Source organism: Myotis brandtii, unplaced genomic scaffold (genome assembly GCF_000412655.1).
Source record: "Myotis brandtii unplaced genomic scaffold, ASM41265v1 scaffold555, whole genome shotgun sequence".
In the NCBI taxonomy this organism is placed as follows: domain Eukaryota; kingdom Metazoa; phylum Chordata; class Mammalia; order Chiroptera; family Vespertilionidae; genus Myotis; species Myotis brandtii.
In genome coordinates, this window is record NW_005370065.1 from 1,115,114 (window position 1) to 1,120,228 (window position 5,115).

The 5,115-nt window shown below is 50.2% G+C and overlaps 1 protein-coding gene and 1 long non-coding RNA gene across 3 annotated transcripts in view; both read left to right on the top strand.

The window, feature by feature from the left end:
* The first annotated feature begins 612 nt into the window (after positions 1 to 612).
* LOC102250273 lies at positions 613 to 4,631 on the top strand. Its single transcript, XR_001364455.1, has 4 exons — positions 613 to 905; positions 1,849 to 2,157; positions 2,769 to 2,871; positions 3,527 to 4,631. It is a non-coding gene; the product is annotated as an uncharacterized LOC102250273 (long non-coding RNA).
* Positions 4,632 to 5,092: 461 nt separating this feature from the next.
* The window catches only part of AZIN2 (antizyme inhibitor 2), a 34,705-nt gene continuing 34,682 nt past the window's right edge, over positions 5,093 to 5,115 (top strand). For both annotated transcript variants that reach the window (XM_014549483.1, XM_014549484.1), the window contains exon 1: positions 5,093 to 5,097. The gene's annotated coding sequence lies outside the window, so the exon portion shown is untranslated. The remainder of the gene's footprint in view (positions 5,098 to 5,115) is intronic.

Sequence of the window (5,115 nt, forward strand, 5' to 3'; positions counted from 1 at the left end):
TCATGGATGCTGTGGGTCAGGAATCGGACAGGGCACGGTGGGTGGCGGTGGTGGTGGTGGTGGCTGGGCTCTGCTGTGGTAGGCAGCCTCCAAGATAGTTTTCGATGACACAAGCCTCCCAGTATTCATGCCCGTGTGTAGTCCCCTCCTGCTTTGTCTCAGGGCTGGATTGGGTGGCCAATAGAATGGGGCAGAAGCAATAGTATGTCCCTCCACTTTTGAGTCTAGGTCATGATTCTCTGTCCTTTAGATCACCCACTCTGGGGGAAGCCAGCTGCCATGTCTTGAGGACACTCATGTATGGAGAGGCCCATCTGGAAAGGAACCCAGGCCTACTTCCATCGGCCATGTGAATGAGCTTGGAAGTGGGTCCTCCAGCCCCAGAGCAAGTCTTAGATGACTGCGGCCTGCCCGACAGCTGGACTGCAATTTCACGAAAGACTGACCCTGTGTCAGAACCACCCAGATATGCTGCTCTCAGATTCCTGACTCTCAGAAACGGTAGGAGGTGATAAATGTTTGTTGTTTTCAGCGGCGATATCTTGGAGTAATTTGTTATGCAGGATAGATAACTAATGCATTCCATGACGTCTGGGCCCTTAGCTGGAAAGACGCGAATGGCTGGGGCTAAAATCGCCTGGGAGGCTGCTTCATTCACGTGGCTGGTACCTGAGCCAGAAGGACTTGAAGGCCCAGCGGGCATGATCACCTGGAGCATCTACACGTGGCCGGTCCGTGTGACTTGGCTTCTCACAGCACAGCAGCCTGGCTCTGAGAGGGCGTGTCTCAGGAGAAAGTGAGCTTTCCAGGAGACCAAGGAAGAAGTTGCAAGGTTCCTCTTGGCCTCACCCCAGAAGTCACGGGGAGTCACGGGGAGTAACTTCTGCTGCATTCTGTTGTTACAGGTGAGTCACCAAGGCCAGCCCAGATTCAAGGGGAAGGGATTTGACTGGTCCTCTTGATGGAGGGGTGATAGGGTCACATTGCAGAGGAACAAGTGGGAGGGTGGCCATCCTTGCAAAATACAATTGGATGTACCTGCCCTGGCCCTGGGAGAGGAACAATCCATTGCCCCCTGCACTGCCCCTCAGGGAGAGAGGGTCGGTGGCTTCTTTCCTTACCTCCAGCCCTGTGAGTAGTGCTGGTTCTGCTGCAATGGCAGGTCCTAATCAAGCCCTGAGGGAGCCAGGCGTCCACTGAGCTTAGACGGTGGAACACGTCATGCTTTTTGCTCTGGGCTCCAGATTCTGGTGCTAATTCTACCTTTCTGGGTTAATAATTTTTAGCAAAGGTCCAACTGACACCTTGTCCCACCGAGGCACATCGCCCTTTCTCTGCCAGCCACTGTGCTGAGCACTTGACCTCAGTCAGTCCTGCACTGACCCTAGCAGCTAAGAATTACGCTCCCATTTACAGAGGAGGAAGTCACTGACCGTCACTGACCGAGGTCACTCAGCCAGAGGTGGCAGAACAGGGACTCTGCCCCTGAGCCCTAAGTCTACGCTCTAGGGGCCCTGGGATTCCAGAAAGACTACTGGGTGTTGGAGCTCTAGCCCTGGTCTCCTCTGGGCTTGCCAAGGGTGAGGCCAGTGTAAGTGTGAGGAGGAGCTGGAGGGAGGTACTCACAGGGGGTGGGGCTTCAAACCCCTGCCTGAGGGGAGGGGTTAGTTGTTGGGTGTTTGGGTGAAAGGGGAGGAAGAAGGAGAGGGAGAATCTGTTTTTTACTTTCTTTTCAGACCTGTCCCCAGTCAATGAGCTTTTCAGTGGCCAGAGGGTGACCTCCAGAGTAACATTCCTGCACTCATTGCTTCTCAGTGTTTGTCAGAATGAAACCCCTTCTTTGTCCAGGAACCTCTGATTGGAGGCCCTCGGAGCTCCCGGGGTCTGTGGACGGGCGCTGGGTCTTGGAGTGATTTCCGGCCCCAGTGAACAGGTCCTGCCGATGTCCGATGTCTGGCCTGTCTGCCCCCTGTGTTCCTGCCCACCGCTACCTTCCAGATGGGCCAGCTCCCAGCACCTACTGCCTGCCAGGCACTGCGCTCACGTTGGGGACCCAGAAATAAATGAGAGACAGCCGCTGTCCAGTGGAAGGAGAAACGTGAAGAGTTAACCGCCACCCAGGAGAGGGTTCCTGAGTCAAGGGCACATCAAATGAGGGTCAGAATCACACAGAGAGGGGAGGGCCTAACTCAGCAACAAAAAGGAATGAACCATTGATACAGGCAACATCATGGATGAATCTCAAAATCATCACGCAGAGCAAAGAAGTCAGACACAAAAGAGTACAGACTGTGTGATTCCATTCTTACGACGTTCTAGACCCGGCAAAACTGTGGGTTATATCCAGATAGAAATAAGACCAGTGGTTGCCTGGGATGAGAGGGGCTGGACTGGGGACATGAGGTGCTGGATGTTCTGAGGGACGTTCTGAGGATGAGGAATATTCTGAGGTGGGAAAGATGTTCTAAACCTGAGTAGGAGTGTGGGTTACACAGAATATTCGATAGCTAAAACTGACCACACTGTACACCCAGGATCTGTGAATGTCATCATATGCAAATTATATCTGTGATGGGCAGCACTCCAAATAGTCCTCAGCAAGCCCTGGTGTGCTCCCCCTTGTGCAATCACACACACACACACACACACACACACACACACACACACACACACACACATCGTATCAGGTAGGTCTGTGTGGCCGATAGGGTGTGCAGAAGGGATAGTATGTCACTGCTGAGAACAGGATACTGGTCTCTTTCTCTCAGATAGCTTGTTCTGGAAGAGGCCATGTGTTGAGCATCGCTATGGAGAAATACGCTCGGCAAGGAACCGAAGCCTCCTGCCAACAGCTATGTGCGTGAACTCACAGTAAGTGTATCCGTCAGTCCCCGTGAATGCCTTCCGAGGTCTGCAGCCTTGGCTGATTGCTGGACCACAAACTCATTCGAGACCTTGAGCCAGGCCACCCAGCTAAGCCGTTTCCTGATTCCTGATCCTCAGACTCTGAGTGAGAGAATACGTTTGTTGTTTTAAGCCATTAACTTTTGGGGAATTATTTGTTTTGCAGCTCTAAGTGATGAATAGAATGTTTCAATAAACTAAACAGGTGGGAGAAGCATCTTCTAAGTGCTCCTGGCCCAGATGGCTTTCTCAGGGACCTTCAAGTGCTTTCTGTGACTCAGTCTTCTGGGCTCAGTCTTCAAAATGGGGAGATGAGGGGCCTGGAGCTCTGTCTAAAGGTCAGGGGCTGGTGTCTCCTACATATCCACAGCCCCACAACAGTTACACACAGTGGCCAGGCCCACACCCGCTGTGCAGAGAGGGCTCCAGAAATGCCCCCGTCCCCCCATCCTCCCCCCATGTGTACATGCAGGCACCCACTCAGGGCTCAGAAGCTAATAACAGCTACTATTTGGGGAACACTTTCTAATTGTCAGGGGACATGCAAAGTGCTCTGTATGCATATTTTAATTAATTCTCCCCAACACCCTCTGAAGAAGATATTACTAAACCTATTTTACAGGACAGAAAACTGAGACCCAGAACACGGAGGCAACTGCCAGGATCATAGAGCCACCAGGGTGTGGCAGCTTTCGATTCAAATCCAGGTCTAATTCCCAAAGGGAGAGGCAGGCAAGCAGCACACCCAGGCCAGAGAATACTTCTCTCATCTCTTCCCTCTGAGAACAAGCCACACCTTCTGCCATCAGGGAACAGGCCACAGTCTCCACCCAGACTCCCCGGGGTGATGATAGAAAGAGACTGGAGGGTGATGTCCACGCCACCAGGAGTGTCAGAGGTCGTGGGAACTGAGACCCAGAGACTCAGTTCCAAGGACTTTTCCAAGGACTCCCATCTAGTGCTCCTGCCTCTCAAGGACAGCTTTGGGGTAGGAGACAGAGAGAAAAAGGGAAGTCAAAGGTAAGGACGACAAAATTGAGATCTCATCATTTGGGTCAACCCCACAATGGGTAGGATCTACATAAACCAGTGTCACAGGTGGTCCCAGTGGGAGCCTCTGCAGCCTCAGGGGCCTCACAGAAAAGCTCTGAGAGCAGTGCCTGGCCTGTGGCAGGGCCTGATGAAAAGCCCTGCACCATTCATTTGCTGTGACCTTGGGTTGCCCCATTCATTCATTCATTCATTCATTCAATAAGTATTTACTGACCATCTGCTATGTGCTGTTTTAGGAGCTTGGGATATTTCAGCGAACACAAGATCCTTGTCCTTATGAAGCTTAAAATACAGAGGTTTCCTATATCAGTTCTAAAGTATCCTACAAGTGAAAGGTGCTGTAAGAGAGGAAAAAGTAAAGGGGGGTAAGAGGACCAAGAGTGAGGACAATGTGTATGGAGCGGGTGGGATGAAATTGTAAAGGGTTTTAGCTATCTCAGGTAGGCCTCCTTGAGACTGCCTCCTTTGAAGAAAGACTTGAAGGAGGCGAGGGGTGCCATATAAAGAGTGAACCATATGGAAATCTGGAGGGAAGACATTCAGGTAAATTACACATTGATTATATATTAGGAGTGAAGGGGAATTATGTCTGCGACTTACTCTAACAGTTCAGAAAAAATAAATTATATAGATATAGAGCGACAGTATGTACATGTATATAGACATGTAAATATACATGTTCGAGGTATACCGGTTACTAATGCGGATTTTTTTCAATAGATGGAGTTACACATATGTTGATATATATGCGATTTGATACCACTTGTCCCGATGGCACACGCACTTTCTGAGCAGCACTTCCAAATGTATGAAGAAGTGGAAAATTGGGTCTCTGAATGGTTTGCCTCAAAACAAGAAAAGTTCTATTGGGACGGTATCCACAAATTGCCTGAAAGATGGGGGGATGTGTAGCTAGCGATGGACATTACTTTCAATAAAGCACTTTTGATGTTTCTCTTGAAATTACAGTGTTTTCTTTGGATTACAAAATCGGCAGTATTAACCGGTTAAAAGTTAACCCGCATTATTAACCGGTTAACAGTTAATCCACATTATTAACTGGTTAATAATTAATCCGCATTAATAACCGGTTAATTGTTCCGCCGGAAGATGAGATGAGGAGCGGGCTGCGCGGTGGCGGTCTGGACCAGGAACGCG